The 9358-nt window shown below is 43.2% G+C and overlaps 1 pseudogene; it reads right to left on the bottom strand.

Moving 5' to 3' along the window:
- Positions 1 to 7891: 7891 nt before the first annotated feature.
- Positions 7892 to 8806, bottom strand: LOC148015256 (glyceraldehyde-3-phosphate dehydrogenase GAPCP2, chloroplastic pseudogene; annotated as a pseudogene).
- Between the last annotated feature and the right edge of the window lie 552 nt (positions 8807 to 9358).

The raw sequence follows: 9358 nt of genomic DNA, 5'->3' as shown, positions 1-9358 counted from the left end.
GCGCAGCAATACGACATCCACCCCCTCTAATCCTGCGCATCCTCCGGATGGGCCAACTACCCATGATCATTATCATCAAGATCTACAAACAGATCAATCTCTTCGTTATGCATTTCCGGTAGATCAACAAGATTATCAGCCATATCATCTGTCTCTTCCATTGGAGTTTCTTGTCGTTGCTCTTCTCTTGAAAATTCTTCCAATGCATAATCCTCATCATCTCTTTTCTTGAAAATCTTGATTCTTTTTCCAGCAATAGGCACTCTAAGCACTGTCCCATCCAATTCTGTCAGCTCATATGTTGCATTATCAAAGACATGTCTGACTATGTTGGCCCAAACCATCTTTTCACCAGCTTCCGAAGTGCAGTATGCTGATTTTCAAGGCTGCTATCAAAGACCAATACCCAATCTCCCTCTTCTATTGCTCTAGGCCGCAAGCGATGCCTGCTATCAAACCTGTCCTTATTCCTTAGTCTAGCAACCTTCAACCTGTCAATAGCTAGCTGAATATCCTCAGGTCTCCTCTCCAGCTGTCGAATCCGAAGAGCTAATAGCTCCTCTCTCGTCAAATCCTCCTGCCAAGGTAAAACTAACCAAGTCAAAGCACAAGTCTCAATCGGCATAACAGGTTTCTGACCATACATCAACTCTGCAGGCATATATCCTGTGGTAACACTATGAGTCGTACGATCAGCCCATAAAGAAAATGGTAAAAGTCTTGGCCATTCTCCAATCCGCCCTCTGCATGCTTTGGCTAATGCTTTCACTATCGGCGGATGCCCTCTTTCACTCTTTCCATTTCCCTCTGGATTATATGCTGTGGTTGGAGCCAACTTGATTCCTAGCTGAGAGAAAAACTCCCTAGCTTTATCTGCATCCAATTCACCACGATCCGTAGTGATCTTACCCATACAACCATACCTGCAGAAAATTTCCTCCAATAAGAACTTACACACTGCACTAGTGGTCTTCGTTCTCAAAGATCTGCCCTCAACATGATTAGTAAGATCCTCTCTAGCCAAAACAATGTATCTCATCTGCCATAGACCCATAGGCATGGCAACCAAATCAACTACCCACTTATAATGAATGCATAGCGGATAGGTCGGATGAAGCTCATCTCTATGATGCACTACTGAATACATCTGGTAGTCTCTGCAAGTCTCAACAAAGTGAGAAACATCTCTGTACATGCCTTTCCACCAATATTTCTCCCTGATTTTCTCATAAGTAGCCCATACTCCTCTATGACCAGCCCAAGGACTCTCATGAAACTCCCTCATCACCTGTAACTGTGTCTCTCTATCACAGACAACCCGCAAAGGTAATCCGCCTCTTTTCTTCGGATGCTTCCTCTTTTGCTTAGTGTACTAAGGTACCTGCCAATCTGCATTCAATCTCCAACATAGAGCTCTTCTGTGAAAGCCACAATATCATAGACATGACAAACATGATCAACCATAGTGGCTGAAATTTCTGCATCATCCTCTTCTGCAAGTAGAGTCTCCTCATCATCATATCTGGCTCTAGACAACATATCTGCCACTGGGTTATCCTTTCCTGCTATGTGTCTAAATTCCGGATTTAATGACTTGATGTATGCAATCCATCTCAACATGGCTATATCTGGAGTAGAGCAACTCGTGATCATACCAATCAATGGCAAGCAATCTGTCTCTACCACAATTGAAGCTCCAATAAAGTACTCCTTGTCACATTTGAGAGCCGTGACAATCCCCAATAACTCCCTCTTGATTTGCGGATATCTCCTCTGTCTCTCGTTTAGGACTTTCGCTCCAAACCGAATAGCATACCTATTTCAATCTGCATCATCTTGACCCACAGCCCAACCTATGCCAATCGGACTAGTGTCAACTGTCAATACAATAGGCCTATCACAATTATAATCCGCTTTCGTGAGAGTAGGAGCATTCTGCAATAACTTCTTCAATTTCCGCATGGCTTTAGTGTGGCTCTCATCCCAATAGAATTTCTGCCCCTTTCGAAGCAGCTGATACAAACAATCTGCTATGTGTGCAAAACGAGGTATCCAAATCATATAAAACACACAAGCACCAATGAATCTCCATACCTCTGAAGTGGTAGAACAATACTCTGCAATCTTGCCTATAGCATTCACCTTATCAGGTGAGGGTTTCCTGCCATAATATCCACACATATGCCCAACAATGACAACCTCATTCACTCCAAAAATAGATTTTTGCCCTGAAAGTGTCAAGTTCACTTCTTCTAACCTGGCCAAAATCTTCTCACATGCTGAAATATGATCAGCCACAAAGTATCTGCATCCCTGCTCATTTAGGCTCTCATTCTTCTCTTCTTCTGCACACCCCTTAATGGGCACATCATCCAAGAAAGGCATAGTAAGCTGAGGTATGTAATCTTGAAGGACCTTATGCATGGCATTCATCATATGCGCAACAGAATTGGTGGCACCTTGAGGCAAGGTACACATCCTGACAAGCCCAATAGGAGTTCTCATGGTGGTTATGTCCCTGCTTTCCAAAGCCAGCTGAAACTGATCATATCCTGAATACAAATCACCCAAAGAATAGATGGCACGTCCAGCAAATGCCTTTGCAAACTCATCCACAACTGGACCTATACCAACATTCCTGATAGTAACTTTGTTCACTGGCTGCATGTCCTGAATAAATCGGAGAGTACCATTCTTCTTTGGAACTGTAAACCACCTGTTTGAGTATGGTGCAGATGAAGGCTCAAGGATTCCCATCCTGATTTTCTCATTCAATAAATCAATCAGCTTTGGCAAGTGTGCCTTAGGCACTGGAATAGGTCGGAGATTCCATGGGATATGGGGAATAGTAAAAATGACCATAGGAGCAACAATATCAGGATTCACACATCCAATCTCATGTGGAAAAAAAGCAAATCCCCTTCCATGACGCTCAAGCATATCCTGAAAGCATTGCTTCTCTATGGGTAACAAGAAGTCACCATTTCCAATTTTCAATTCAGCAAGAGTCTCTGCTGAAAATTTATGACCAATATGCTCCGGATTCCTCAAAATTTGTTGTTTAGCAGCCCTCTCTATTTGCTGATCACTGTCAGGTGGAAGCGGTACAGCAACCGGCTTCACCTTCTTATCCACAGTTTTATATTTCGTGTCAACCCTGGCTTCATTATGCTCTTCTGCATTACATAAACCTTGCTGTAAATCAGCAATTCTGCACTCCAATGGCTGAATATTCTCAGCCCTCTGCTCTATGGACTGCATAGGAACAGCCCCAAACTCTGAATGCTGAAATATTTCAGCAGTAAACTCTATTGGCTGAAATTTTTTAGCCCTCTGTCTCTCTGAAAGCTGATCATAACCAGCTGGAAACTCTGTTTGCTGAATTTCTTTAGCACTCAACACTCTTTGCTGAGTTTCCTCAGCCTCTGACTCAATCTGTGACACAAAATCTGCAATTTCATGAAACATGTCCAGGGATTGCACTAATACATTACCATGACAATTCAGCATATCAGTTTTCAGCATATCTCCCATCTTTGCCATCGTATCTGCACAAATCACACTGTCATACATACCATCTATGTGCTCATCATCCTCCAAAATTCCTGCATTTTTCAAATTTTTCTCCTTCCTGCATATATACTGCCTGGCAGCTCTAGGCAACCTAGAAGTCTTCTGATAGCTCATCGAACTGTTTGCTGAAATCCCAACATAACCGGAGGAGAAAACACTGCTGCTGCCAAGAGGCGAGAACTCCAATCTCCTCTGCTCTGTACCACCGTTGTCTCGCGAAACGGTGGTACCTAATGAAAACCCAAATCCCTCACAGTGGGCAAAGGTGCATCTCTGAGAGTATCTCTGTTTCTAACATGGTTCACACATACAGTCATAAACTGAACTGCTTTCATACCATCTTTACTGCGAATCCGTGCATAAGCAGATCCATCATCCATGACCTTTGTTTCCATGCCCATCTCTGTAATGAATGGCTGTCCAAGAATTATGGGATAAGAGCATGAATCCTGCATAAAGAAATGAAAATCCTCCTCTACATCACCAATAGAAACCCTGACACTAGGACAAGCAGCATATAAATCACCTACAGTGTTATTGGCGGCTCTCATACGCCACCCATGCTCTACATCCATAGGCCATCTGTTACTCTCATAAACTCCACGAACTATGAGATTAATCTCTGAACCATGATCAACCAATGCAACATAAGGCACTTGTTTCTCTCCAACCTTTACCATCGTCTCTGTAGTTGCCCTAGCCCAATGGCTCCGCGAAAAGTGACTACGCGGTATCAAAACAGGCTCATCAATTTCAGCATAATGCATAGGCTGAACCCTCTTCTCTACCTGCGGCAAAACAGAAGCATTATCAACAATAACCTCATCATCATCCTCATCCAACTCTCCAATCAAAACTCCCTGTGTATCAGTGGTAGCCAATGCATGTCTTTTCCTCTTCAAGACCTCCTGAAACTGATCTTGAAACTCTCTTTTTGAGATGCCCAAAATCTCAGAAATAGTGAAAGTCACCTCACTGCCAAGTATCTTATCATTAAAGATTTTCTTCATGTCTGTAGATGTCTCAATATCGGACATCAATCTGAATCCTGGCTGCTTTCTCTCTCTAGGCTCTTGCCTCTTTTCTCTCTTTTGAGCATCCTCCATCTGTCGATCTGGCCCTGGTCGTGAAGACGGTCCTGCAGTAGGTGGAGTAATAAACTCACCCCCTCTAGGCTTCTTAGCTGCACTTGGGTTTTCTTCATCCCTCTTACGCTTTTCCTCAACAAATACATCTGCACCATGAGATTTAGCCAAATAAGCATAAATAGAATACCTGTCAATAGGGGAGTCCCAACCTGTCTCTGATCTGATGCTAGAGCCTGCACTAGTCAAAATAGTTTGCTGAATTTTTCCCTTGTTTGCAGTCTCCATAGCATATGTCCATAGCACTGACTGAGTCTTTGAACCCTTCTCAATCTGAACTCCATATGCAGAAGCATCACCTCTAGCTGTCACATAAGAAGTACGCGCAGCCATGTCCTCTATTAACTTCTTCATTCCACCTTTACCAAAGTTGGTAGCAAGTGGAGCTCCTGTCTCAGTCAACCAAATCTTACCATCTTGCCCCCAAAATACCAAATTCTGCCTCCTTGCATCCTAGAAAGAGTCACAATCCCTGCAATGCTGATGCTCCGTACTATCACACCAAATACATCTTCGATCTCTCCTAGGTGCACTAGGAGCACTCCTAGGTGCAGTAGGAGCACTAGAAGAAGTAGTAGGCACAGTTGAAGCAAACTGCTCCTTCAACTTACCCACCAACTCCGCTTTGACTGACTCAAGTGTCAAATCTGTGATGCCTTTGATTATGTCATCAATAGAGGTAGGCACCGATGGAGCAGATGGTTTTGGAGCAGAAGGTGTAGGCATCGGTCGTGGAACAGGAGGAATAGGTGGAGTGGAAATAGTAGGCACTGGTATAGGCCAAGAAACTGGCTGAGGAGGAGAAGAAATAACAGGGATAGAAGTAGGCATAGGAGCTGATGATGGTGTAGGTGTCATGGAACCATTCTGTAGGCGAGTCTTCCATATCCTCCTCTTGGTCAAAGTCGAGACTGCATCCTGAGCATCCTGCCAATCAGTTTTAAGACCCATAGGTTTCGTGCGATCTTCAAGAAGCTCACCCAATTCTTCTTGAAGAGCAGGATCTGCAGCTTGCAAGAAAAGCTCAACTTTTTCAACATCTAATGCTCTTTGTTCAATGGTATCAAGCTGACTATACCTCTCTTTGAATTCTCGAATCAACTCCGAAGCAGCGAGACCTTTGTTTGGCATGTAGACCCATTCTCGGAATGACCGCCGAGTAGCCATACCAAAGTCCTCAAGGAAGTATTCTTCTTTCAAGGCCTTCTTAAAATCTTGCCAATGTGTATTTTGAATAAAAAGATCAGTCACTTTTGTCCTCAAAGCAGGTGTGACAAGACGAAGGAAGTACTTACTCATAAGTCCAGCAGGAACTCCAAAAAACCCCATCTTGATCTCATATGTCTTCAAATATGCTGAAACATTACGCCCGTCAAATAGCTTCTTCTCACTCTCAACTACTTCAATAGCCTTAGTCGCGCTGTTTGCATTCTCCTGCTCCGAATAGAGTTGCCTTTGCTGAGACAACTGCTGTTGATGCAATTGTTGTTGCTGCTGCATATACAATTGTGTTTGCTAATTTTGGAGCTGCATATACATGGACATATTCTGCAAAATCTGTTTTAGATCCTCCGTTGAAGTACTTGACGCAACAGTCATTGATGGAGCTGAAGTAGACGCAGTTGGAGTTGTAGAGGAAGCTGAAATAGAGGTTGAAGTATCTCCCATCCTGAAATTTCTGCGACGCTTTCACGTCGGGTTCACCAAAGATGTCGAAGGGTTTTCGAAAGCAAAGTCGCGTCTACAGAAGACCTTGATAAATTTCAAGATAGAAGATCAATCTAACGAGATCAGATTCAATTTGAAAGCTCAATTTCAGATAATATGAGACATACAATCAGCTATATCTGATTAGGAGCATCTTCAATAAACGTCTCAACAAAGACTCATATCAACGAATTTTTCATGTACTCTGAATCCCTATGAAGCTTCTCTTGGAACTCTTTAAATCATTGACTCAACATATCCTTTGGAACAATAAGTAGCCTTAATAGTAGAAAGAGAAAGCACATCTTCAATTGTGAGACCAAACTTTGTAGTCAAAGGCACTGAATTTGTCTTGAAACTCCACCTTGGACATCAAATTTAAAGCCTGCTTGGACTTTTCCCTACGGTTGTCCTTGTTTCCTGAGTACTTTGCAAGAGATTGACAGTAAAAAAAAAAATCCTTTCGCAAACACTTTGTTCAATGGAATCACAGCAGCCCCCAGAGGATCATCTGCTGTAAAGGTGTCTCTGTCAAACAGTTTAACATAAATTTCACTGAATGGAAGCTATGCTGAATCACCAACAAGCACAAAACATTCTGCTCCACTCCTCAAAACTGGAACTAGCCCTGCAGGTTCAGTGGCCTTGGTTGCTTCATCAATTACACACATATGAAATGAACAGTCTCTCAAAACATTATCTCAGACTTTAATATAAGTGGCAGTTATAACATTTGCCTTATCAAGTACATCCTTCACAGCACTCCGGACGTTGGTACAAGCAATCCTGTCTTTCTGATTCAGAGTGCCCAAGGAGACATTTTCAGATTATGTAGTTCGGGACATAAATCACTGTTCTTCTTCCCCCCATTCATTTCCTTCCCCGATGCTTCATTCGGACAAAACAAAGACCACATGCCATTGTCCTACACATGCCTTATGCACAAATCTGGAGTCCATAACCCGTAAACAAGTCCTTGGCTCTTACTTCCTCCTCACTTAGCTTCATTTTGGCCTCTTGCTGTCGTCTTTTCTTTTCTGACTCATCTTCTTCGCTTTTTCTTTCTTAGAGTTTCCTTTTTCACACTTTCTACATCCCTATCGTCTACAATCTTGCACCGGATCTGGCCTTGTCTGACTTGTGCTCCAGTGAGATGAGAAGGTAAGTTCCCTCTACATCTTCCATACTACAGTGCCGACAAGGGATGGGAAACTATACTCCAGAACCTATTCCGAGCAAAAGGAAACAGATGGGAATTCCACCTCGGATAGCCTTTGGAGGCTTGAAGATTGCCTTGCTGCTAACAAACAACAATTCCTCTCCACGGTCGTTTTCTTCCGCCTCCCGTCTGCCTCTGCCCTTCAGGAACTTTACTCCCCTTTTGCATCCGAGCTTCTTTTTCCCTTTTCGTCAGTTCATTACTCCTAAAAAAAACCTTTCCCCAAAGCGCGGCTCCCCTGTCCCAGAAAAAGCAAAAACTTGGTTCCGTGACCTTGATAGGGGACGCTCTTGAGTGTTACACAAAAACCGCTAGCTTAATGACAGGCCCAACCTCGAAGTCTCGTAGATTATAAGCTCTCAATATTTCTTGCCAGCAGCAACCAAAGCAATATGGCTGATGAGATCCACCACTCGGTTGCTGTAGCCCCATTCATTGTCATACCATGCCACAAACTTCATAAATTTTTTGTTCAGAGCAATGCCTGCCTTTGCATCAAAGATGCTGGACCTCTCATCCCCAACAAAGTCGGTAGAGACCACATCATCCTCAGTATATCCAAGGATCCCCTTCATTGAGCTTTCAGACGCAGCTTTGACTACTGCCTTAACTTCATCGTAAGAAGCATCTTTTTCCAGTCGGCAAGTCAAATCAACAACTGAAACATTAGGAGTCGGAACTCTAAATGCCATGCCAGTCAACTTGCCATTCAGCGCAGGTAGAACCTTTCCCACTGCCTTTGCAGCACCAGTTGAGCTAGGGATGATGTTTTATGCTGCACCCCTGCCTCCTTGCCAGTCCTTCCCAGAAGGACCATCCATTGTCTTTTGAGTTGCAGTAGTTGCATGGACCGTAGTCATCAGACCCTCAATAATTCCAAACTCTTGGTGTATAACCTTTGCAAGCGGAGCTAGACAGTTCATTGTGCAACTGGCATTTGATACAATTTGCATCTCTGGTTTGTATTTTTCCTCATTAACACCCATCACAAACATTGGGGCATCTGCAGAAGGTGCTTTTCCATTGTAGTAAAGACTCCTGAAGCTTCAACAACAGTGTCCACCCCAGCTGAGCCCCATGGGATCTCAGATGGGTCCCTCTTCCCATAAACCTTGATATTGTGGCCACCTATCCACATATCTTTAGAAGGTGAGGAAGACATCGTTTCCAGAATTCTCTCTGCCTCACCAAGATATCCTGATCGTGCTAGAAGTTCGACCAAACAAGTAAAGTGATCTACTGTGGGTGTAATGCCGTAATTATTTGTCATCATCTTGAAAACATATCGGCCCTCGCATGCCAAATTCGCATGACTGCATGCACCCAACAAGCATGTGAACATGACAACCTTTTATCATTGCATTAAAAGATGCAACATCTTGGACTGGCAGACTGTCAAAAATGTTTAATGCCTCGGAAAGGGAACCACATTTGGCATACATGTCAACCAAAGTGTTGCCAATAAAAATGTCATTTTCAAGATGTTTCATTACAATTTCGATATGGACATCCTGGCCTTTATCAACAGCCACCATGTTGCCACAAGCTTTTAAAGCACAGACAAGTGTGATACTATCTAGAGAGATATCCTCCTCGTGCATTTGTTTGAATAGTTGTAATGTCTTCTCTCCTTGACCCTGTTCAACATAGACTGAAAGCAACCCTTCATGCTCGCTACTATACTCATACGCAGAGAATAAATGTAATCACAACA

The sequence above is a fragment of the Lygodium microphyllum genome, chromosome 24 (genome assembly GCF_053477565.2).
Source record: "Lygodium microphyllum isolate KBCC chromosome 24, Lygodium_microphyllum_v1.1.10, whole genome shotgun sequence".
In the NCBI taxonomy this organism is placed as follows: Eukaryota; Viridiplantae; Streptophyta; class Polypodiopsida; order Schizaeales; family Lygodiaceae; genus Lygodium; species Lygodium microphyllum.
Note: the sequence above shows the minus strand (reverse complement) of the source record. Positions and strands in the feature narration are given on the sequence as shown.